The 25,042-nt window shown below is 47.6% G+C and overlaps 1 protein-coding gene across 7 annotated transcripts in view; it reads right to left on the reverse strand.

The window, feature by feature from the left end:
* The window catches only part of TLN2 (talin 2), a 414,501-nt gene that overhangs the window by 270,407 nt on the left and 119,052 nt on the right, over positions 1-25,042 (reverse strand). For all 7 annotated transcript variants that reach the window (XM_007533899.3, XM_060174397.1, XM_060174399.1 and 4 more), the window contains one exon: positions 6,532-6,610. The gene's annotated coding sequence lies outside the window, so the exon portion shown is untranslated. The remainder of the gene's footprint in view (positions 1-6,531; positions 6,611-25,042) is intronic.

Below are 25,042 nucleotides of genomic sequence, written 5' to 3' on the forward strand. Positions count from 1 at the left end.
GGCAGACATGCGCCCCACCTCCCGGGCCTCCCAGTACCTCTACACACACATTGGGAAGTCATCTGCCAAAGACCACCAGACCAGAGGATCCCCCAAAGTGGTGTGAAGAGAGGACCTTTGGCTTTTTATCTGGTGACTTAAAGCTCAGTCAGTTCTCTCCATTGGATATCGACTGACTGTAAGAGGGTCCACAGCTAAATGTCAAACTGCATGAAAGCTTTCTGTTTAGTCAGTTTCCTGACCAAAAAGAGCAATTTTTTTTTTAATTGCTACCAGGGTAATCACTGACCTGAAGTGCTGACACTGTTAATTCACCGCTCTCAGCAGCCATTTTTTCCTTTTATTTTTATTAGAGAAATGGGGGGGGGGTGAGGAAACAGAGAGAGAAGGAGAGAGGGGGAGAGAGACGGAGAGAGAGAGAGAGGAAGAAAAACACCTGCTTCACCACTGTGAAGCATCCTTCCTGCAGGCGGGGAGTTGGGACTCAAAACCCAGGTCCTTGGCATGGTAACATGTGTGCTTAACTGGGGGTGCAGCGCATGGTAACATGTGTGCTTAACTGAGGGTGCAGCGCATGGTAACGTGTGTGCTTAACTGGGGGTACAGCGCGTGGTAACGTGTGTGCTTAACTGGGGGTGCAGCGCGTGATAACATGTGTGTTTAACTGGGGGTGCAGCAATGCCATCCCCCCTGCCCCATTTTCATCTCTTCCTGCCCAGTTTGACCAGGTGAGCTGTCACAACATTTTCTGTAAGGAGGTGACATAGAACTCCAGAGGGATGACACAGTCTTAAAGGCAGAAGAGCCCTTTATTTCCTAAATGCCACAAGCTCAGGTCAATGCTAGTCAGCCCTTGAATAAAAGCCACTGGTCTGCAGAGAAACCAGAAAGAAGTGAGGAAGAAGACCCCGTTTTCACACTCCTATATATGTACACTCTGGGGATAAATTCACTCCCCTTTCAAACGACTGGAGTAAGTGCTTCAGGGTGAGGGTAGACAGCATAATGGTTATGCGAAGAAACTCTCATGCCTGAGGCACCAAAGGTCTCAGGTTCAATTCCCTGCACCACTGTAAGCCAGCACTGAGCAGTGCTCCACTATAAAAAAGAAAGGGGGGGGGGGGTGCTTGAAAGTTTCAATAGTAACTGTGAGAAGATGTGTATTGGATTTGATTTTAAAAATAGACACAACATAGATATAAATTTGCTTTTCTTTACTTATTTTTAACATTTTATTCATTTTAATGAGAAAGAAACAGAGAGATATAGAAAGAACAGAGCCCACTGCTCAGCTCTGGTTGATGGTGGTACTGGGGATTGAACCTGGGATCTCAGAGCTTCAGGCATGAGAGACTTTTAGTAGACCTACTGTGCTGTCTCCCCAGCCCTAAATTTGTTTTTAAATGATTTCCGTATTGCTCAGTGGATTGTCAGAAAAAGTTATCACTTGTTTTTCTTTCCTCTTTTTGTTACCAGAGCACTGATCAGCTCTGGCTTACAGTGGTGTGAGGAACTGAACCTGGGACTTCTGAGCCTCAGGCATGAGAGTCTCTTTATATAACCATTATGCTATCTACCCCTGCCCTATGACTTGTTTTTCTATGCAAAGATAAGACATGATTTTTCCAACAACCCAATATACAAGTGTTTAAAACAGTAACAATTTTGGGGACTGGGTGGTGGTATACCTGTACCTGTTAGAATGCACAAGGATCCGGGTTCGAACCCCTAGTCCTCACTTGTAGGGGGAAAGCTTTGCGAGTGGTCAAGCAGGGCTGCAGGTGTCTCTCTGTCTCTCTACCACACCCTTCTTCTTCATTTTTAGCTGCCTCTATCCAATAAATAAAAACTTAAAAACAAACAAACGGGGGGGTTGGACAGTAGCGTAGCATGTTAAGCGCAAATGGCGCGAAGTGCAAAGAACATCCAGCATAAAGTTTGAGCCCCCGGTTACCCACATGCAGGGGAATCACTTCACAAGCGGTGAAGCAGGTTTTCAGGTGTCTGTCTTTCTCTCCCCCTCTCTCTTTGGCTCCTCTCTCCATTTCTCTCTGTCCTATCCAACAACAATGACACCAATAACTACAACAATAACCACAACAATGACAAAACAACAAGGGCAACAAAAGGGGGAAAAAAAGCCTCCAGGAGTAGTGGATTCATGGTGCAGCCACCAAGCCCCAGCAATAACCTGGGAGACAAAATAAATAAAATAAACAATGTTAAAAATTTCACCCTCCTCTCCTTTGACCCTAGGACCTCAGTATTGCCAAGCTAAAACTTGATTGCAGGGCTATCACCCTGGATCCACTAGGAAGAGCTTCTGGTCTTCCCCTACTGTTCTGTGACAAGTGAGAGACAGCTGTGAAGGTGGTGCTTTTTCCTACGTTCCCTTAACAAAAGCCTGAGAGAAAGCTGGGCCTAAGTTCCTGTGAAAACAAGGTCTTAGTCATCTTTACAGGCTCAGAAACTTTATTTCCACTTTACCTTAATTGTCTCTGGATTTTTACACTGGGAAGATAGCTCTTCAAATTTATTCTCAACGCAATGGACCGTGGAAAGTGCTTGAAAGTGTCAGCACTGAATACTGGGAGACTCACAGTGGGTCTGGTCATGACCATCCACGATAGGGAGCTTTATATCAAGCGCCCACCCAAAAAAGTGGGTACAATGTCCCTATGAAGACAATGTGCAAGAAACTCCTAAATTCAAAAAACGTTGTGTAACACAGGGACTGCCTGCTGTAGTTGAAAAACAAGAAATCAGGTGCATTGCCCTCTAATAGTGAGACGGACTGACATGAATACACTTGGATGAGAGCCAGGGAAAGGCCCCATCTTTCAGTGTTGACGGACTGAAGATTCTGAGATACTTGTAAGGATAACTAGTATGATAAAAGTGACAGGCTTTAGGGGAATAAAAGTAGACCAGATCAAAGGAAAAAGAAGTTTATGACAAATTCCCTGGAAAGAATAAAGTTCTTGGGGGCTGGGTGGTAGCACAGCGAGTTAAGCAGACATGGTGCAAAGCACAAGGACCGGTGTAAGGATCCCAGTTCAAGCCCCAGCTCCCCACCTGCGCGGGGGGGGGGGGGGGGGGGTCACTTCGCAACCAGTGAAGCAGGTCTGCAGGTGTCTTTCTTCTTCCCCTTCTCTCTCGATTTCTCTCTGTCCTATCCAACAACAACAGTTATAACAACTACAACAAGGACAACAAAACGGGGAAAATGGTCTCCAGGAGCAATGGATTCATAGTGCAGGCACTGAGCCCCCAGCAATAACCCTGGAGACAAAAAAATAAAAAAATAAAGAAGGGAGTCAGGCAGTATAGCGCAGCGGGTTAAGGGCAGGTGGCACAAAGCAAAAGGACCTGCATAAGGATCCCAGTTCCAGCCCCTGACTCCCCACCTGCAGGGGCGTCACTTCACAGGCGGTGAAACAGGTCTGCAGGTATCTATCTCCCCCCCCCCCCGTCTTTCCCTCCTCTCTCGATTTCTCTCTGTCCTATCCAACAACGATGACATCAAAAACAATAATAACTACAACAACAATAAAAAAACAAGGGCAACAAAAGGGAAAATAAATAAATATATAAAAATTTAAAAAGAAAGGAAAAAAAAGAATAAAGTCCTTTCTTACTCTTTCAGTAGTAAAACATTCCCCTTCTCATGAAAGGATGCTGGTGGATGACAGCTCTTAAATAAATATTTAATGATGAAAAGCTCTGGACAGAATAAAACAACATGCAGCCATATAGACCACAAGCCCCATCACTTACCTTTCACAATATCCACTTTGCTTATAGATAGCCAAGAACAGACATAAAAAATCGGCTCTGTTAATTACTGGACTAAGGTGATTTCTCAAAATGTTTTATGACTCATCTAGCTTAGAAAAACTCACAAAATCACATAAACCCAGAGGGTGAGATCTTGGTTTTCATTTTAAGGACACTCATGGAACTGCCCAGACTGGCAAGGATATGCATGTCTGAACAGCTGTCAGGCCGCTGAAGGTGGTCACTCTGCAGAAACAGTGAGTGCCATTGTTTTGTGACACTGGTGGCTTTGAGAGGCATGCCCAGGCCGAACAGTGAGACCAAATGTGGAGTTGGTGATCCAAAGAGAGCTGTGTGTTTACTGCAATTGTACCAGAGTATACAGAGTAATGTCGACCACGGCAAGGTGGAGACACAGAGTCTTGGGCCACAGCACACAGCGAGAAGAGCCAAGTCCCCTAGGACACACAGCAGACTTCATGGGGCTCGTGGTCAGGGGAACCCTGACATAAGCTTTCCCTGCCACACCGCAATGCTCCGTACTGGGAAAGAGCCATCTGTTGCTATACCAGAAAAGGAGAAATAGAAGGAGGGGTGGTCCCATCAGCTGGAGTCCTAGCTGGGGAGTCCTGAGATTCCCAAACATGATGGACCTAGACCTCGAACAAATCCCCCTCTCCATTGTTACCGGTCATCTCCATCAGGAACAACATAATAGACCCCTCTGTGGGACCCCATAGGACCTTGCTCTCAACATGGATCAATGTTCCATCCTCTGAAGGAAGGCTAGACAACACACTCTATGTTTCACCTGAGGAAGATGGGTCCTGAAATTGGGGCAGCTTGGAATGTTCCTACTCATGACCACAGAATGTGAGCTCAGATCTACAGGGATGCAGATATAAGCTGAATATGGGCCCCAGATCAGATAAATCAATGGGGTTTACAGTCAACAATATTTATACCACTTTCCCATATTTGGGAACTACTCTCTTCCCTGATTCAGCTTTCTAGCCCTTTTTCCAGCCATGACATCATCTCTCCAGACAATAACTTGGGTCCACCTGCATATCAGATGTCAGGCTCAAAAAAAACAAAAACAAAAACCAAACACTAGTATAGTCATGGGCCCTTTGAAATATAACTAAAATAGGCCTACTAACTATCTACAAAATGGAGACTCCCAAATCTTCATTTGCACTATTCCAGCCTTTAGGTAGTCAACAATTTGTTTGGCTTTATATGTTAACTCTTTTTTCAGCCATCAGGTTCCAGACACTAGCAGGATGCCAACCGTACTTCCCTGGACAGACAACCCCACCAATGTGTCCTGGAGCCCTGCTTCCCCAGAGCCCCGCCCCACTAGGGAAAGAGAGAGACAGGCTGGGAGTATGGATCGACCTGTCAATGCCCATGTTCAGCGGGGAAGCAATTACAGAAGCCAAGACCTTCCACCTCTGCACCCCATAATGACCCTAGGCCCATACTCCCAGAGGGATAAAGAATAGGGAAGCTATCAGGGGAGGGGATGGGATACGGAGTTCTGGTGGTGGGAACTATATGGAATTGTGCCCCTCTTATCCTATGGTTTTTGTCACTGTTTCCTTTTTATAAATAAAAATTAAAAAATAAAAGGAGGAGGGGTGGAGAGGGGGAGTCCCAGAAGAAACAGACGTTTGTGACCTGAGGAGTCCATTTAGCTGAAAATAAATGTAGGGGAAAAATGGGTCTGGTCCCCCCCCCCCCAATCCCATACAATCTCAAAACTTTAGGAGTGCTAAGTCAGAAAGTGGAGACCAGTCTACAGACACACTGTTCAGACGAGGGCAAGGAAACAAGTAGGAGCTGACTAAGCTGCCTGTGTGTGCAGCTGGTTGGGAAGTCGGGGGCAAGGTAGGGCTACGCCAGCCAGGTGGCACGCACATCAGCCCTCGGAACCCGTCAGCCTTCAATCCAGTGAATCCTGCAGAAGACCCAGTTGGTCCCTGCCCGGGGTACTTCATACACACCATCTGGGGCGGGTGTGTGTGTGTGTGTGTGTGTGTGTCCGCCCAAGTATCACCAAAGAGTTTCAGATACAGACTAGTAGTTTTGGAGTCAGGCAGTGGCACACCTGGTTAAGCATTCACACTATAGTACGCAAGGATCCAGGTTCAAGCCACTGGTTCCACACTTGTAAGGGGGAGATTTCACAACTGGTGAAGCAGGGCTACAGGTCTCTCTCTCTCTCTATCTCCCCATCCCCTCTCAATTTCTGTCTCTATCCAATAATAAATAAAATATAAAGACTAGAAGTTTCTATATTAATTTCTTTTTTTCTACATTAATTTCTGACCCAGCAATGAGAAGCAAATAGGAAAAATATGGGGAAGGGGAGCTATGAATGGAAAAGGTATTTGGATGGATGATAATTCATGCAATAAGGTTAAAACCCAGCTAGAAGGGAGAGGGGCATAGCACACAACCCCCCTCCTTCCTAACCAGCTGCACACACCATCAGCTTAGTGAATTCTTCACCCCTTGTGAAGCTGTGAAAATCCTAGTACGCTAACCACCTGGCAGACACACCACACAGCAGTGAGCATTACATTCTAACATAAGGCAGCCACTCTCTGCTGCCCCTGAATGGGGTAAGAGTCCAAGGAGGCAGCAGTAAAAGCAACAGTGTTATAACGCGTCCTGAAACTAGGCCAAGTACACTAGGGTGACCAGCTGATCAGACGCAAGCAGTTACAGTCATTTGTAAAGACTCACCTAAATTCTCACTTTATGTTGAGTCACTTTCCCTGCTGATGTTCTGATGCATCTGAGAAGCTTTCTTCACCAGCAGTACCTAAAACAATAAGAAGAAAGACAGAGAGAAAAAAAAAGAAATTTAAAAAATGGAATTAAGCAATGTTACACAAGCCAGTTTATTTGTGGGGGGGGGGGCCTCAAAACCCCTCAATCTATTACATTTGGTTATTTCCCTCAATACTGAGCATGAAAGGAAGTAACTCAGGAAACAATGAATTTCCGCTGTAACACATGGGCTGGGAGTTTTCTTTACCAACTGGGAATTCAGATCCCAAGACACTTCTTTCCAAGACCAAAATTATGTTACAGTTGGCCAGGAGGCAAAACATATTAGATGCTTCCCTGTGGTGGGTGGGAATGCTTAATGGTCTGGAATTGAAACAAAGAGCCAGCGTCTATAAGCCCCGCCCACCCCCACCCCCACCCCCACCACCAGGCGGTTCCCACTAATGTTTAAACCCCTCTCAGATGCTGAGCTGTGGGTTGTTTAAAAGTCAGGTGAGCTCGCAGGGGTGATCGCTGTTGTACTAGTTTCCTTTTTGTTGTTGCTGGTTTTCCCACTTAGTTCCCCCTCTGACATTGCAGTGAAGTGGTCCCTTCTGGTTTCAGCTGGTCCCATCTTAGTCACAAGTCTCTGAGGCACTGAAAGGTGATCGTTTGGCATCTGAATCCATGAAGACCCAATATGAAGCAGAGAAACCCAATAGCCCATGGTAGACAGCAGCAAAATGGGAATGAGTGCAGCCTAGAATGTTCCCAGCTGGGGAGTCGGGCAGTAGCACAGAGGGTTAAGCACAGGTGGCGCAAAGCACAAGGACCGGCGTAAGGATCCTGGTTCAAGTCCCCGGCTCCCCACCTGCAGGAGAGTCGCTTGAAGCGGTGAAGCAGGTCTGCAGGTGTCTATCTTTCTCTCCCCCTCTTTGTCTTTCCCTCCTCTCTCCATTTCTCTCTGTCCTATCCAACAACAATGACATCAACAACAACAATAAAACAACAAGGGCAACAAAAGGGAATAAATAAATATTTTAAAATATATTAAAAAAAAAAAAAAACCAAGAATGTTCCCAGCTGAGACCATGGACTGTGAGCTCAGACCCACAAGTCACACAGGCTGCTGTGCTAAATCGGAACAGACATGGGCCTCGGGTCAGGTTGCTGGCGGTAAACAGTTAATTTTATTCATAGATTTTCTTCTAGTTTGGGAGCTACTCTCTGCCCTAATCCAACTTTCTAGCCCTATTCTCAACTCCGACACCATCTTCTCAGACAGTATTTCTGTCCATTTCCATGTTGGCTATAAAATTGGAGCAAAAACCACAAAAGTCATGGGCCCCTAGGAACATGCCTAAAATGGACTTCCTAACTTCTTTCCATCCTAAGATCCCTATTTTCATCTGTTCTAGTCCTACTTTTTGGTACTTGTTCACTAATCATTTTTATTCTGTTTTAGATTATATCACCTTTCAGCCACCAAGTTGCAGGTTCTACCATGATCCCATCTTGACATCCCTGGGCAGATGACCTCACACCAATGTGTCTCGGAACCTCCCCTCCCCAGAGCCTGACCCCACTGGGGAAAGACAGAAACAGGCTGGGGGATGGCTCCACCTGCCAACATGTCCAGAAGAGAAGCAGTTACAAAGGTCAGACCTTCCACCTTCTGCTCCCTATAAAGAATTTTGATCCATAGCCCCAGAGGGGGAGAGATGTTAGGGGAGGATGACCAGAGGGCTCTAAACTCCAACTCTACCAGGATCTGGAGAAAGAAGAGGGAAAAAGACCTCTAGGAAGTAGTAATAGGGATAGATGTGACCTAGGAAAAAAAGAAAAGGTATGACTATAGGAAATTTAAAAAAAAAAAAAAAAGAAAAAGGGAGAGAGACAAATATATATATGTATTTACAGAAATAATAGTCAACCCATATCTGTAACCTTGGAAGAACTACTTCAGTTTCCAATGGAGAAATAAGGACACAGAAACCAGGTTCAAGCCCCCAGTCCCCACCTGCAGGAGGAAAGCTTGGTGAGTGGTGAAGCAGAGCTTCTCTCTGTCTTTCTCCCTCTCTTATCGCCCCGTCCCTCTTAATTTCTGTCTGTCTCTATCCAATAAACAAATAAAGATCATTAAAAAAATTAACAAAAGAAAAGAAAGGGAGGGAGAACCACTGCATTGCTCTGACATATGTGATGCCACAGATCAAATTCAGGAGCTCATACCTGAGAGTTCAATGTATTTCCACTGCACCACCTCCCAGGCTGCAAAAATAGAAATTTAAATAGGAGATAATGGTTGTGGCTGTTGTGTAGAACAATACCCCTGTAATCTGATGATCTTGCAAACCACTATTAAATGACTAATAAAAAAATTTGAAAACTCAGCAAAAAGTACACATCAGCAAAAAGCAAACAAACAAAAAACAACCCACACATATATCCTCCATTCCCAAAACCCAGAAAAAAACAAATCAATAAACTTGGTATGGGAAGAAATGTAATAGTAACCAATATAGCCAAAGAAAATCTACTTCATTCACAAAGAATAAACATACTTTTAGAAAACTGAGAGACCTCCCACAAAATGGGAGATGTTCACATTGCCACACATCAAACAAGAGGCTAATAACCATAGTATATAAAGAGTTCACCAAACTCAATAACAAGAAAACAAATGACTCCATCCAAAAATGGGAGGATATGGATAGAATATGCACCATAGAAGAGATCCAAAAGGCCAACAAATGTAAAAGAAAATGCTCCAAGTCATTGATTGTTAGAGAAATGCAAATCAAAATAACAATAAGACACCACTTTACCCCTGTGAGAATGTCAGACATCAGAAAAGGTAACAGCAGCAAATGCTGGAGAGGTTGTGGGGTCAAAGGAACCCTCCTGCACTGCTGGTGGGAATGTAAATTAGTCCAACCTCTGTGGAGAGCAGTCTGGAGAACTCTCAGAAGGCTAGAAGTGAACCTACCCCATGACCCTGCAATTCCTCTCCTGGGGATAGATCCTAAGGAACCCAACAAACCCATCCAAAAAGATCTGTGTACACATATGTTCACAGCAGAACAATTTGTAGTAGCTAAAACCTGGAAGCAATCCAGGTGTCCAACAACAGATGAGTGGCTGAGCAAGTTGTGGTATATATACACAATGGAATACTACTCAGCTATTAAAAATGGTGACTTCACCTTCCTTACCTCATGTTGGATGGAGCTTGAAGGAATCATGTGAATAAGTCAGAAACAAAAGGATGAATATGGGGTGATCTCACTCATAGACAGAAGTGGAAAAGCAAGAGAAGAAGGGAAAACACTCAGCAGAACTTGCACTGGAGTTGGTGAATTGCACCAAAGTAGAAGACTGGTGTGTGTGGGGGGGAAGGGGGGTTGGGAGAGGAGTCAGGTCCCAGAGCATGATGGCAGAAGAAGACCTAGTGGGGGTTGTATTGTTATGTGGAAAAGTGGGAAGTGTTCTGCATGTACAAACTATTGTATTTTACTGTTGGCTGTAATCCATTAATCCCCCCATGAAAATAATAAAAAGCAAACAAACTGATCATCAGTGCTCTAGAGGGGTTTCCTTACACTGAAGTACACATAGTGAACACAGCCCTGGTACCAGGTTCAATCCCAGGCACCAGCTATGCCAGCACTGCACAACACTCTGGATCAAAAGCAATAAATAAAATATTAATACAGCACACAATTACTCTTCCCGAGGATGCCATAAGGATGGAAGTTTCCCACCTCATCCTCATAACCTGCAAGACTGCACAGGTCTCCACTTTGCTGAGCTCTTTTTCCTCACCCCCGGCTCTTGTGGGTCCCCCGGGCCACACGCCCTTGTCCTTGGGTCCCTAAGACACCTGCAACCTTCTCATCATTAATCTCTGTTTTACCTGCACAAGTTCAAATGAGTTTCTTACTCGGAAGCAGAAGGGTATCACATAATACAACACTGGTTTCCCTCTCCCCTACCTCCTCTCTCCCTCGCCCTCTCCCTCTCCCTCTCTCCCTCTCCCTCTCTCTCCCTCTCCCTCTCCCCCTCTCCCTCTCCCTCCCTCCCTCTCCCTCTCTCCCTCCCTCTCCCCCTCTCCCTCTCCCTCCCTCTCTCCCTCCCCTCTCCCTCCTCCCTCTCCCTCTCCCCCCTCCCCTCTCCCTCCCTCTCCCCCTCCCCCTCTCCCTCCCTCTCTCTCTCCCTCTCTCTCTCTCCCTCTCCCTCTCTCTCTCCCTCCCTCTCCCTCTCCCCCTCCCACCTCCCTCCTCTCCCCCTCCCCCTCTCCCTCCCTCTCTCTCTCTCCCTCTCCCTCCCTCTCTCTCTCTCCCTCTCCCTCTCTCTCCCTCTCCCCCTCCCTCTCCCTCCCTCTCCCCCTCTCCCTCCCTCCCCCTCTCTCTCCCTCTCTCTCTCCTCTCCCTCTCTCCCTCCCCTCCCCCTCTCCCCCTCCCCTCCCCTCTCCCTCCCTCTCCCCCTCCCCCTCTCCCTCCCTCTCTCTCTCTCCCTCTCCCTCCCTCTCCCCCCCTCTCCCCCCCCCCCTCCCTCTCCTCCTCTCCCCTCCCTCCTCCCTCTCCCCCTCTCCCTCTCCCTCCCTCTCTCCCTCCCTCTCCCTCTCTCCCTCTCCCTCTCTCTCTCCCTCTCCCCCTCCCCTCTCCCTCCCTCTCCCCCTCCCCCTCTCCCTCCCTCTCTCTCTCTCTCCCTCTCTCCCTCTCCCTCTCTCTCTCCCTCCCTCTCCCTCTCCCCCTCCCCTCTCCCTCCCTCTCCCCCTCCCCCTCTCCCTCCCTCTCTCTCTCTCTCCCTCTCTTTCTCTCCCTCTCCCTCTCTCTCTCCCTCCCTCTCCCTCTCCCCCTCCCCTCTCCCTCCCTCTCCCCCTCCCTCTCCCCCTCCCCTCTCCCTCCCTCTCCCCCTCCCCCTCTCCCTCCCTCTCTCTCTCTCTCTCCCTCTCCCTCTCTCTCCCTCTCCCCTCCCCTCTCCCTCCCTCTCCCCCTCTCCCTCCCTCCCCCTCTCTCTCCCTCTCTCCCTCCCTCTCCCTCTCTCCCTCTCCCTCTCTCTCTCCCTCTCCCCCTCCCCTCTCCCTCCCTCTCCCCCTCCCCCTCTCCCTCCCTCTCTCTCTCTCTCCCTCTCTCCCTCTCCCTCTCTCTCTCCCTCCCTCTCCTCTCCCCCTCCCCTCTCCCTCCCTCTCCCCCTCCCCCTCTCCCTCCCTCTCTCTCTCTCTCCCTCTCTTTCTCTCCCTCTCCCTCTCTCTCTCCCTCCCTCTCCCTCTCCCCCTCCCCTCTCCCTCCCTCTCCCCCTCCCTCTCCCCCTCCCCTCTCCCTCCCTCTCCCCCTCCCCCTCTCCCTCCCTCTCTCTCTCTCTCTCCCTCTCCCTCTCTCTCCCTCTCCCCTCCCCTCTCCCTCCCTCTCCCCCTCTCCCTCCCTCCCCCTCTCTCTCCCTCTCTCTCTCCCTCTCTCTCTCTCCCTCTCCCTCCCTCTCCCTCTCTCCCTCCCTCTCCCCCTCCCCCTCTCCCTCTCTCTCTCCCTCTTCCTCCCTCTCCCTCTCCCTCTCCCTCTCCCTGTGTCTCTTGCCTCCTTGGTTACTGCTTGGACTCGGTGCTGACATTATGAATCCACTGCTCCTGGTGGCCATTTTTTTCCATTTTATTGGATAGGACAGAAAAAACTTGAGGGGGAGAAAGAGAGGGAGAGAGAAAGACAGACACCTGCAGATCTGCTTCACCACATGTGAAGCAAAAGCCCCCTGCAGGTGGGGAGCCTGGGGGGGGGGGCTCAAACCTGAATCCTTGTGTGTTCCTTGTGCTTAGTGTTATGTGCACTTAACTAGGTGCACCACCGCCAATATCCCCATTCTCCTGCCTTCTCAATCACTGCATTCCACTTGAAGACAGAACAGTAAGCCCTGAATTCAGATGAATGAAGATTTATAGCTCACAGTGGCGTGGTGATGTGTATGGTCAACAGTTCATGTTATTGAAGCAAGAAATTTAAAGCTAGAGCCACAAAGGCAAAATGCAGACAAAAGGCACACAGCCCTACTCTCGAGGAAGAAGACCCATGAAACCATAATTTCAATAAGAATGAAAGCCAAGGGGACATCATACTTGCTCAGAAGGGCTACTTTTTATGGCTAATGTCGTCTTGATGATAAATATTTTCAATGACTCAACAATTTATTTTCACTGGGTTATATTTACATTTTTTATCATTTTGAGAGGATAAGATACAAAAATGTATGTTCCATTTATCTTCAGCAAACAAATTTATTCATTCTGCCCTATTTTAGAAGGTTCAGAAGTTCCACAGAATACATGAATCTTCACAATATCATGACTTATAAACTGGACTAAAAAGGCATAATTCTTTGTCTAGGCCTCTTGGGTGGAAAGCACAAATTGAATCAGCCCTCTTTCATCCTCTGAAGGCTCCCATCTTCCCAGCCCCAAACAATTCCCTAGGAAGTAGACAAAGGATCACACACACACAATCCAGATCCAGATCCAGATCCAAATGGGAGTGATTCAAAGGATGAACTGAGTATCTGTGTCTTCAAGTCATAACCGGACACACTCAAAGCTACTCAGGACAACCCTCAGCCTCCCTGCTCAGACCTCACCCCTGTCCAACATTCTTTCACAGAGGTTTTTTTATTATTATTATTTTTAATTATCTTTACTTATTGGAGACAGGTGGTCAGAAATGGAGAGAAAAGAGGGAGATAGAGGGAGAAAGAAAGAGAGATACCTGAAGCCCTGCTTCACCACTTGCAAAGATTTGCCCCTTGCAGGTGGGGACCAGGGACTCGAACCCGGGTCCTTGTGCATCTGTAATATGTGTGCTCAACCAGGTGCGACATCACCCGGCCCCTCAGAGAGGTGTTTTTTTTTTTTTTTTAATCTTTATGCAACACCAGAGAATGAACCAAGGATGACCTCACACCTTCCCAGTACCTTTGATGGCCTCCCTAGTCCAACCTTCCATTTCTCTGAGAGAGGGGCGGGGGAGGGAAAGAGTCCTTACAGCACTGCATCATCTGTGGAGTTCCCTTGCTGCTGTCCATGGTCCTCCCATGAGATTGAACCCAAGGTGTCACATGACCTACCCATTCACCATCTCCTGACAACCAACACAGTTGGATAATAAAAAAGTAAGACTGTGCGAGGGGCTGAGTGGTGGTGCACATGGTTGAACACACGTTACCATGTCATGTTACCACCTGCCAATGGGAAGCTTCACAAGCACTGGAGAAGTGCAGGAGTTTCTTCTTCTTTTTTTTTTTTAAGGTTTCATTTATTTATGAGAAAAATAGGAGAGAGAGAGAAAGAGAAAGAACCAGGTATACTCTGGTACATGTGCTGCTGGGGATCGAACTCAAGACCTCATGCTTCAGAGTCCAATACTTTATCCATCAGGTAGAAGGTGGTGCTGCTGGTTACGTATAAGTGGCTCCTGTATTATTAAGACACAGATTCTTTTGCGTTGATGATCTGTGTTGGGGACAAGAGCCACAGACAACAGTTTGGACAATATAATTATAGGGGGCTGGGCAATGGTGCACCCAGTTAAATGCATATTACCAAGCACAAGGACCCAGGTTTGAGCTCCCGCTCCCCACTTGCAGGGGGCCACTTCATCACAAGCAGTGAAGTGGGTCTGCAGGTGTCTATCTTCCTCTCCCTCTCTCTATCCCTCCATCCTCTCTAAATTTTTCTCTGTCTGATCTAATAATAATTAGAAAGAAAGGGGGAGGGGGAAATGGCCACCAGGAGCAGTGGATTCGTAGTGCAGGCACTGACACCCAGCCACAGCAACAACCCTGGTGGCAATTTAAAAAAAAAATAATAATAAAGGACATGCTTTACCCACGGAGCCATCTCCCCAGCCACACTAAGTAGCCTCAATCAAAAAGACGTAACAGAGGCTGGGTAGTGGCACACTGGTACAGTGTTCATGTTACAATACACAAGGACCTGGGTTCAAGCCTCTCTGGTCCCCACCTGCAGTGGGGAAGCTTCACAAGTGGTAAAGCAGGTCTTTCTCACTCCTCCATCTCACCCTTCCCTCCCAGTTTTTCTGCCCCCATCCAATAAATGAGTGAAGAAAACCAGGGGGGAAGAACTGCACCTGCCCAGCCTGGTTTCCGAAACTGAAGGGGAAATTGAACATGTGGCTTTGTTTGCTGTGGGGTCACCCAGGGTCTCGTGTTTTCCTGATCGCTCGATCCTGGGCCAATCTCTTTCATTCTTTTTACTTTATAGAGAGCCAGAAAGAGAGAGGTGAAATTACAGGATGTTGGTGCTCTACTTCAGAATAATCCAAATCAGGAGAGTTCTAAGAAGGGGCTCCCCACGGAAGCTCAGTGAAGGGTCCAAGCTCTTATACCCCCACAGACGTATTTGATTTCCTGCTGAAAACCCCAACAAGCAAGCAGGAGACCCAGGAAGGGAAAGTGCATGCTTTTCACCCCAAATCCATCAGCCAGCTAACATTACTACAGCAATGCACTTCGAAGTCAGAAAGTGAGTTTAGTGGTCAAAACAGTATAGGCATCCAAGGCTGTAAGAGGGGGAGCCCCTGCCTCCCCTGAGAATGCAGGCACTCTGGGGAGGGGGGGAGAGTCATGCCTGAGAGCGTTCAGGAACTGTACCTGCCTGTCAGCTTTGACAATGAAGAGGCGCACCTGCCCCTCTGACGGGCTCACAGGTGTCCCGGGCAGCAGCCCCCATCAGCTTTGCTGCTCGGCTGAGCGGTCAAGGCCCCCAGGAAGGCGCTGGGCATCAGGCCCATCTCCTGGGTACCCTGTGTGTGATCGTGTGTGTCCTGTTTGCTGGGCAGCCCTGGGCAGGGGAGAAGGACAGCTCATTGCTGCTTGGGAAACGGAGGATGCAAATGATGCCCGGTCATCTAGACAGCCTCACATCTGTGAGACCCGCACAGTGACCGCACGGCATGGAGGGACGTCAAGGGATCAGAGTCAAGATCAGGGATCAGACAGCATCGTGGTTCTGCGAAAGCCTTTCCTGCCTGAGGCCCTGAGCTCCCAGGTTCAATCCCCAGCACCACCATCAGCCAGAGCTGAGCAGCACTTTGGTGTCTCTCTGGATCTTTCTCTTAGGGTCTCTCTCATTAAAACAAAGTAAATATTTAGGGGCCCAAGTGGTTGCGCACTCGATTTTGAACCCCAACTCCCCATCTGCAGAGGGGACACCTCACAAGCGGTGAAGCAGGTCTGCAGGTCTCTCTCTTTCTATCTCCCCCTCCCCTCTCAATTTCTCTGTCTAATCAAAACAAAATTGAAGATGAAAGGGAAAAAGATGGCGGCGAGGAGAGATGGATTTGTAGTGCTGGCACCAATCCCCAAGAACCCCAGTGATAATCCTGGTAGCAACAGAATAAATAAGATAAAGAAATAAACTTTGCTTATTTATTTATTTATTTGAATAGAGATAGAGAGAAATTGAGAGGGGCGGAGGAGACAGAGAGGAAGTGAGAGACACTTGCAGCACTGCTTCTTCTGTGGGTGGGGACTGGGGGCTTGAACCCAGGTCCTTGTGCATTGTAACGTGTGCTATACTGAGTGCACCACCATCTGGCCTCAAAATTTGTTTCTTCTTTTAGATTGAGTGGGAGGAAAAAAAGAGAAAAAAGATACACTGAAAGGACTACTGCACCATCCCATGGTGCTTCCGTGTAGTGCTGGGGACTGAACCCAGGGAGGGAGGCATGCACTCTACTGGGTGAGCTATCTCCCAGTCCTCCAAGCTGCTACTCTGGGAATGCTGGTCACACAGTGGACAACTGCAGGCTTGAATTTCTGCCTTCAGGCACACTCCAGGGAGGAGGTGTAGGAGATGAACTTAGACCCACACAGCTGGAAGCTCAGCGTGGTCTGGCGGATCACAGTAATCAGAACAGAACAGGATCAAGCATCAAGCACAGGGCCTGGCTCCAAGGAGCTTGCGATCAGAACAGGAAAAGCGGTCAGAGCCTCTACTTCACAGCATGGACAGGCCCTCCTGGGCGTCCACCAGAGACCAGGGGAGGAGCAGGTTAGGTGGGAAAGGAGAGGGGCAGGGGCCAGGGGAAGCAGGGAGGACAGACTTACTCCTGTGGGCAGAACCAGGGCGTTCTGAGAGCTCTCAAGTGGCTTCAGAATGACCTCGCCCAGAAGGGGTGGGAACAGTCTAGAAGATGAGGCCAGGCCGGCAGGCATGCGCATCTGAAGGCTGAGCACCGGCAGAGGATGCCGGATCTAAAAACTGTTCAGCTGGGAGTCGAGCGGTTGCACAGTGGGTTAAGCGCATGTGGCCCTAAGCGCAAGGACCAGCATAAGGATCCCAGTTCAAGCCCCCAGCTCCCCACCTGCAGGGGAGTCGCTTCACAGGCGGTGAAGCAGGTCTGCAGGTGTCTGTCTTTCTCTCCCCTCTCTCTCTCTGTCTTCCCCTCCTCTCTCCATTTCTCTCTGTCCTATCCAACAACGAACAACATCAACAATGGCAATAATAATAACCACAACGAGGCTACAACAACAGGGGCAACAAAAGGGGCAAAAAATGGCCTCCAGGAGCGGTGGATTCATGGTGCAGGCACTGAGCCCAGCAGTAACCCTGGAGGACAAAAAAAACTGTTCAGCTGCCCCCTGTGAGCACCAGCCTCAGCTCCCCTGGGGGGGGGGGGCTGCATACAGCTGAGTAAGAAGGAACTGAACCACAGTGGGGGCGGGGCATGGATGCGGGGCTTTAATAGGAAATCAGCACCCGCCCTGCTGGGGGGTGGGGGGTGCGTTACATTCCTTGAAAACAAGGCCTGGGCTCTACTGTGTGCTCAGCCCAGAGGCTGGGCTGCAGGAGCAGGGACCATGGCTCACCATATCACCTCCTGCCCAGGAAACCCCTCCCAGTGCCTTTTGTTTGCAATTCTTTTCCTTGATTAGGAGGGCAGCGCTGGGTTTCCTGCCACGCTGCCTTCAGGAAGAGTGGGCCACGAAGACTTTCTGCAGAAACAGAAAGACTTTTTATAAAATTATTAGATGGCAGGGTTGAGTTCCATATCACACCCACCACCAGAATTCTGTGTCCCCACCCTTCCACCTCCCAAAGATAATCACCACAGCTATCACAAGTCTTAGAAAGTGCTTTTCTTTCTGTTTTTTAAAATATTTTATTTATTTACTTTTTTACTAGAGAGGGAGACCAAGATACCAGAGCACTTCTCAGCTCTGACTGATGATGGTGGCTGGGGATTGAACCTGGGACTTGAGAGACTCAGGCTTGGAAATCTTTTGCAAAGCTATTATGCTGTCTCCCCAGCAACGCCTCCCACACACACACTTTTTTTTTTTTTTTTGGCCAGTTCATCTGTATCAGTTCCACATCTGAGTGAAACCATCTGGTAGTTGTTTTTCACCTCTTTACTTATTTCGCTAAAGATTATCACCTCCAGTCCCATCCATTTTGTCCCAAAGGACACAATATCATCTTTTTTGATCACAGAGTAGTAGTAGTAGTCCATGGAGTATATATATATTCCACAAATTCTTCATCTTCTCCTTCTCCTCCTCCTCCTCTTCAGTATTATTTATGTTAGATTCACAGTGGCTTACCCAACAGTAAGGTGACAGGGGTTAGTCCCACATACTGCACCCACCCCCAGTGCTCTGTGTCCCCACCCTCCATCTCCCAGTGATAATCAGCACCTTTCTCACAAGTAAACTGTTTAAACTTGGGCAGACAGTGGACTAAGAGCCCGGAGAGACAGACCCTCCTTGGCTGGGGACCACTGGTCGTGCTCTCTCATCTCCTCCAGGAAGGAGGCCACCATCCGCTGACAGACACATGATCCCGGAACACTAGGCCATTGGGACAACGCAAGGCAGAGCTTAGGGGGCAATGTCACTCAGTGGTGGGGAGCACTGCATTGAGGAGAAGCATAGAGGGCTTGGTTATTACACAGACATTGAAGCAAAGCCAAAGACCGACAGCGTCCTTTCCTCTGACTGACACCTAGAGGCAGTGGCACACCTGGATTGTGTTACAATGTTACAATGCACAGGACCTGGGTTCAAACCCCTGGTCCCCATCTGCTGGGGGAAAGCTTCACTAGTAGTGAAGCAGGTCTAGAGAGGTGTCTCTCTCTCTCTCTCTCTCTCTCTCTCTCCTCAAGTTTCTCTGTCTCTATCCAAAAATAAAGAAATAGATTAAAGGAAGAGAAAGAAAGAAAGAAAGAAAGAAAGAAAGAGTTTCACCAAAAAAGAAACGTGTGTAATACACACAGAGGGAATACATGTGAAAAACACAGGCAGTCTAGTCTGTCAGAAGCTGCACAGCACAGTCCGCAGGCGGATGGACTGGGAAGGATTCTCATTCTGTGAGGAAGGGCAGACTGCCCTCTGGGACCATCCCACACCCGGTCTTCAGCCCACATCCGCTGGCCTCAGCTCTGGAGACCGGAGCCCACGCACACATGCAGAGCAGGGAGCGTCTCCTGGCCAGCTCTCCTGCCTGGACTGCTGGTGATCCCAGGAAAATACAGCCATCCCAGAGGAGGTGACTGGGAGCTCCTCGATTAGCAATTGGTCAGGCTGCAGGGATGGGAAGGGAAACCCCAACAAAGAAGTTTGCAGGGAAAAACTGGCCAGGTCCCTGGCAAAGTCCCAGCACTACCTGGGGGCGGGGGGGGGAGACACACCATCATGGCACCTTCTTGATAGAATTAAAAAGGAGACTCTGCAATCTAGTTTGCCAAGTGCAGACTTCTTACTACTAAGATGTAAGGTAGGAATCTTGCAAAAGTGACCTTAAAGTGCAAAGACAGCTCCAGGAATCACCGTGGGGGAACCTTGTTTGAAACTGACAGGGGTTGGGACTGGAGAGGTTGGGACCAGACAGTTATGCAAAAAGATCTTCAAGCCTGAGATGACAAGGACCCAGCACTGGCCATAAACCAGAGATGAGCAGTACTCCGATTAAAAAAATATATATATATTTAAAATTTTTTAAAAGGGGGGCTGGTTTTCAGGTATGGGAGGGAACTTGAAGTTTGTCCTGTAGTCCTGAGGCCAGATTACAGAATTCACTAAGAAGCAAGGGTGAAGGTTTATTTTATTTTATTTGCCTCCGTGGATATCTCTGGGGCTCGGTGCCTGCACTACGAATCCACTGCTCCTGGAGGCCATTTTTTCCCTTTTGTTGCCCTTGTTGTTTATTATTGTTGTTGTCATTGCTGTCATTGTTGTTGGATAGGACAGAGAGAAATGGAGAGAGATGGGGAAGACAGAGAGGGGGAGAGAAAGACAGACACTTGCAGGCCTGCTTCACTGCTTGTGAAGCGACTCTCCCTGCAGGTGGGGAACCCGGGGCTTGAACCAGGATCCTTGTGCTGGTCCTTGGGCTTGGCCGCAGGATTAAGGTTTATAAGGGAAAGGTCTGAGATGACATGTGGGATCTTCTGCTTGCCATCCTTCCAACAACCCAGATAAAGGCCGCCCTCCCTCACCCCCGACCCTAAAGCCCCATCATGTGGAAGCGTCCACAGCACCGGGGTTTCAAAGCATACAAGCTAGTAATATATGCCAGCCTCTTCCTCTTTCCTTATTATCATCATTATTTTAATAAGATGAGAAATTGAGAGTGGATAAGGAGATAGATTAAGAGAGAGGAGCCAGGCAGTGGCGTACCTGGTTAAGCACACACATTACAGTGAATAAGGGCAAGGGTTCAAGACCCTGGTCCTCAATTGTAGGGAGGAAAGCTTCACAAGTGGTGAAGCAGGGCTATAGGCCTCTTTCTTTCTCTCTCTCTCTCTCTCTCTCTCCCTCTCTCCTCTTCCCCTCAATTTCTCTCTGTCTCTACCCAATAATAAATAAATAATATTTTAAAAGGAAGGAAGGTACTTGTAGCCATGCTCCACTACTTGTGAATTTTTCCCCCTGCAGGTGGGGACTAGGGGCTTGAACTGGGTCCTCACAAGTGGTAACATGTATACTCAACCCTGTCCAGCCCCTCATTTATTTTTTAATGAGAAAGAGGGAAAGAAAGCATCACCGTGGCTTTAGCTGGAGATGAACCCCAGGGCCTAGTATCTGCGAGTCCTGCCCTCCACACCCTTGTCCTCTGTGGGGCCGTTCTTCCTCTCACATCTGGTGCCTCACATCTCTACTACACCCACTGCCCCCCATGGCCTGGAAGTGTCTGTGCAGCTTGACAACCACGAAGGGTCCCTGAGACTGAGTCCCACTTAGCTCGGTTTCCAGACTCCCGACTCTCCACCTCTGCCTGGCTCACCCCCGGGCTGCTCCACCCCCCACTCCACTCACACCGTCCTGCTGAACAATCAGAATCGGTGTCTGTGAGATGGCCTTGTCCCACACGTGTCCCTTTTCAGGCCCTGCGGGGCAGGAGCCCTGGAACACTCCATCAGCCTGGCTGTGTTTGAATCCCTTGTGGGAAAGCCATGCCAAGCCATGCCACGGTGGTTAATGAGTGAAGAGTCTGTCCCACACCACTGACAAGGCCTGTGGGACATTATCAGACACACAAACACTCCCTTGACTTTAAGTCACCTGATAGTTTCTGATAAAGGAATCTCTTTCTAGCAAGGAAGACTAGATTAGCTCTGGAGAGGAATGAAAGATAAGCTGTGACCCATTCAAATGAGGAGAATGGCAAAGACTTGCTTGTGTCAGCTTTTGACACCAGCGAGCCTCTAGCCAATGCAGAGAAAGAAGTAAGAAACAATTAGCAGGCGCAGGGAGATGGCTCAGCCTGTCAGAACACCAGCCTGCATGCCTGGAAGTCCAGAGGCTTCAAGTTCAGTCCCAGGCACCGCCTCATGCCAGAGCTGAGCAGTGCTCTGGTCTCTCCTCTCTCCCTTCTCTTCTCTTGCTCTCCCCTTTTCCTTTTATGCCTGTTCTCTTTTTCTCTCAAAATAAATAAGTATCTTTTGAAAAGAGCTTCAAAAAATGTAACAGAAGGATGAATATGGGATGATCTCCCTCTCAGGCCGAAGTTGAAAAACAAGATTAGAAAAGAAAACACAAGTCGAACCTGAAATGGAATTGGAGTATTGCACCAAAGTCAAAGACTCGGGGGTGGGTGGGTGGGTGGGGAGAATACAGGTCCATGAAAGATGATGAATGACATAGTGGGGGTTGTATTGCTAAATGGGAATCTGGGGAAAGTTATGCATGTACAAACTATTGTATTTACTGTTGAATGTAAAACATTAATTCCCCAATAAAGAAATAAATTATTTAAAAATATATATATATATATAACAAAAAAGGGGGAGTTGGGCGGTAGCGCAGCGGGTTAAGCGCACATGGCACAAAGCGCGAGGACCAGCATAAGGATCCCAGTTCGAGGCCCCAGCTCCCCATCTGCAGGGGAGTCGCTTCACAAGTGGTGAAGCAGGTCTGCAGGTGTCTGTCTTTCTCTCCTCCTCTCTCCATTTCTCTCCCCCTCCTCTCTCTATTTCTCTCCTATCCAACAACAACATAAATAACAACAACAATAACTACAACAACAATAAAAAGCAAGGGCAACAAAAGGGAAAATAAATAAATAAATATAAAAGAAGAAAAAAAGAAAAATATAACAGAACATTAGGATTTGCAAATAAAATGTCCACCTTAAAACATTTAGGAAATGTCACCCAGATAAAATTCACTCACAATAATATAAGATGGGATAGAAGGGCAAAGAAAGGTCCAGAGAGAAGCACCTAGAAATAAATCTCTATCCATAAATCATGTCAATCTTTAAATTTTACTATTTATTTGTTTAGTTAGTTAGTTATACAAGAGAGAGGGCCGGAGCTTCACTCTGACATATATGATGCCAGGAATTGAACCCAGCACCTCAGGCTTGCAAACCCTCTCATGCCTGAGGCTGCTAAGTCCCAGGTTCAATCCCCCGCACCACCAGAAGCCAGAGCTGAGCAGTGCTCTGGTGTTTCTCTCTGTGTCTCTCTCTGCATCTATCTCAAAATTAAAATTAATAAAATAAAAAAGGGAGGGGGACTGATTTTTAAAAAAATTGACAATAAGGGGCACTTATCCTATGAAAGTTCACGGGCCAAGCAAGAGCCATGGGAACTGAGAAAGTAAGGCGTCACAGGAGCAGATAAATATACCATTAAACAGGTCAGAGGGTACAGAGAACAAACAGATATTTAGGATAAATCTGTGATTTAAAATTGGCACCTTAAAAATGAACTATTACTTCAAACTATCCACAATACAGGGAAAAGCAAATACCTACAAAGAATCTGAGTTACAGTTCTGCCCCTATCGGCACAAATCCAAATCCCAGCTGGGTAAGAGATCTAAACCGAAACAAAGTTATGAACTACCGAATCATGAAGATCATCATTTTTATTTACAAAACCCTGAAGATAAGCATTCACAGATGTGACATCTTCAACAGCTGAGCCTCCTATGTTTTCTAAACAAAGTGAAAGGCAGGCCATAAAGAAACACTATTGGGGCTGGAGGGATACATTAACCTGACCGATTTCTGCCGTCTTACTCCAAAGCATCAATGTTTAAATAATCAGGATAAGTGAAGACTCAAGTATTGGCTTATGTGTGTGTATATATATATATATATATATATATATATATATATATATAACACATACACAAGATATACACTTTCATTTAGGAAGAGAAATGACTATACAAGAAATTTTAAGTTTCTTTTTTATCTATTATTTTTTCTTGCCTTCAGGGTGATCGATGGGACTCAATGCCTGCACTACAAATCCACTGTTCCTGGTAACCATCTTTTTTTCCATTGTTGTTGTTGTTGCTGCTGCTGTTGTTGCATAGGACAGAGAGAAATTGAGAGAGGAAGGGAAGACAGAGGGGGGGAGAAACTGCTGGACACCTGTAGACCTGCTTCACTACTTGTGAAGCAAACCCCCTGCAGGTGGGGAGCTGGGGCCTCGAACCGGGAACGTTACACTGGTCCTTGTGCTTCCCACTATGTGCACTTAACCTGGCACGCCACCACCCAGCACCCAATTTCAAGTTTCATTAAGTTATTTGTCAACTGAAAATGAGCAGAGGAAGAAAGCAAGTTTGCTTGCTCTTCTTCAGGAATACAAACAAGAAGAATGTGGACAACTATGTCAAATATTTTCCTTTAAACATTCTCCTTAGTGCCTCTCCCACAGAAATTCTGGAAGAGAAACCATGTACTTCAAAGGGTGTGCCTCTAGGTTGTGGATGATTATCTGACTTCCTGTCCTAGTAAACAAAACTCCCAGGGGGGGGCGGGGCAGGAATGAATTAAGAATTTCAGAGAGAAGCCACCTCTCCACTTCTAACCTGTGGGAAAGGCATCCATTTTCATTTCCTTCTTAAATGAGAGGAAATGTACAAGCTCCCAAAATTATGCTGATTTTTCACTGGCAAAAAAAAAAAAAGAAGAAGAAGAAGAGAGAGGGAGACTGACTTCTAATTTTTTCTTTCCCTTAGTTTACATCTCTCTGTCAAACCTCCAAGTTTTCTCCACACCTGCAAGGCACCCCCCTCCAGAATCCTAGCTGGAGCACTGAGTCTGAGATCTTGTTGCAAAATTACCATGTAGGTGAGCCCCGTGTAGTGAGTGGGAAATAAGCTAGTGTAACAGTCTCTGCGGTCTCCCTCATGGGCAGGGAAAAAACTGACAATCAGCCGACTGTGTTCCTTCCCTTTCCCATCCATTCCAAGAAAATATCCAGGTCAGGCTACCATCAGTGGGCTCTTCCAGTCTGACTTTTTCTGCCTTCCTTCCTTTCCTATAACAGGACAGAGAGAAAGTGGGTGGCAGGGACCGGCACACACACACACACACACACACACACACACACACACACACACACACACACTCCTGCACATGGTAATGTGTGCACTCAACCCACTTTGCCTTTTCTTTAAATGCAAATTGGAAAACTAGGATATATATTGTCTCCAGGGTTATGGCTGGAGCTCGGTGCCTGCACCACAAATCCACTGCTCCTGGAGGCCAATTTTTCCATTTTGTTGCCCTTGTTGTTATTATTGCTGTTGTTGCTTTTGGATAGGACAGAGAGAAATGGAGAGAGATGGGGAAGACAGAGAGGGAGAGAAAAAGATAAGACACCTGCAAACCTGCTTCACGGCTTGTGAAGCAACCCCCCTGCAGGTGAGGAGCCAGGGGTTTAAACCGGGATCCTTATGCCGGTCCTTGTGCTTCAGGCCATGTGTGCTTAACCCGGTGAGCTACCACCCGGCCCTCGTAATTCAGGATTTTAACAACTTCTCAGTCCCAGCATCCCAGGAAACAGTTCTTATTTCAAAGGTCTGTAAAACTTGTATGAATTCCATCAAATTGACTGAACCTTTTGTGTTTCTTTGGGTCTCTCTAAGTCACCCTGGGTGAAAAGGGTAGGTGTCTAATAGCAGAGGCTGAGAACTCAGGCCGGCTCCTCTAACTGGTATCCAGAATTAGAGCCAA

The sequence above is a fragment of the Erinaceus europaeus genome, chromosome 16 (genome assembly GCF_950295315.1).
Source record: "Erinaceus europaeus chromosome 16, mEriEur2.1, whole genome shotgun sequence".
Lineage (NCBI taxonomy): Eukaryota > Metazoa > Chordata > Mammalia > Eulipotyphla > Erinaceidae > Erinaceus > Erinaceus europaeus.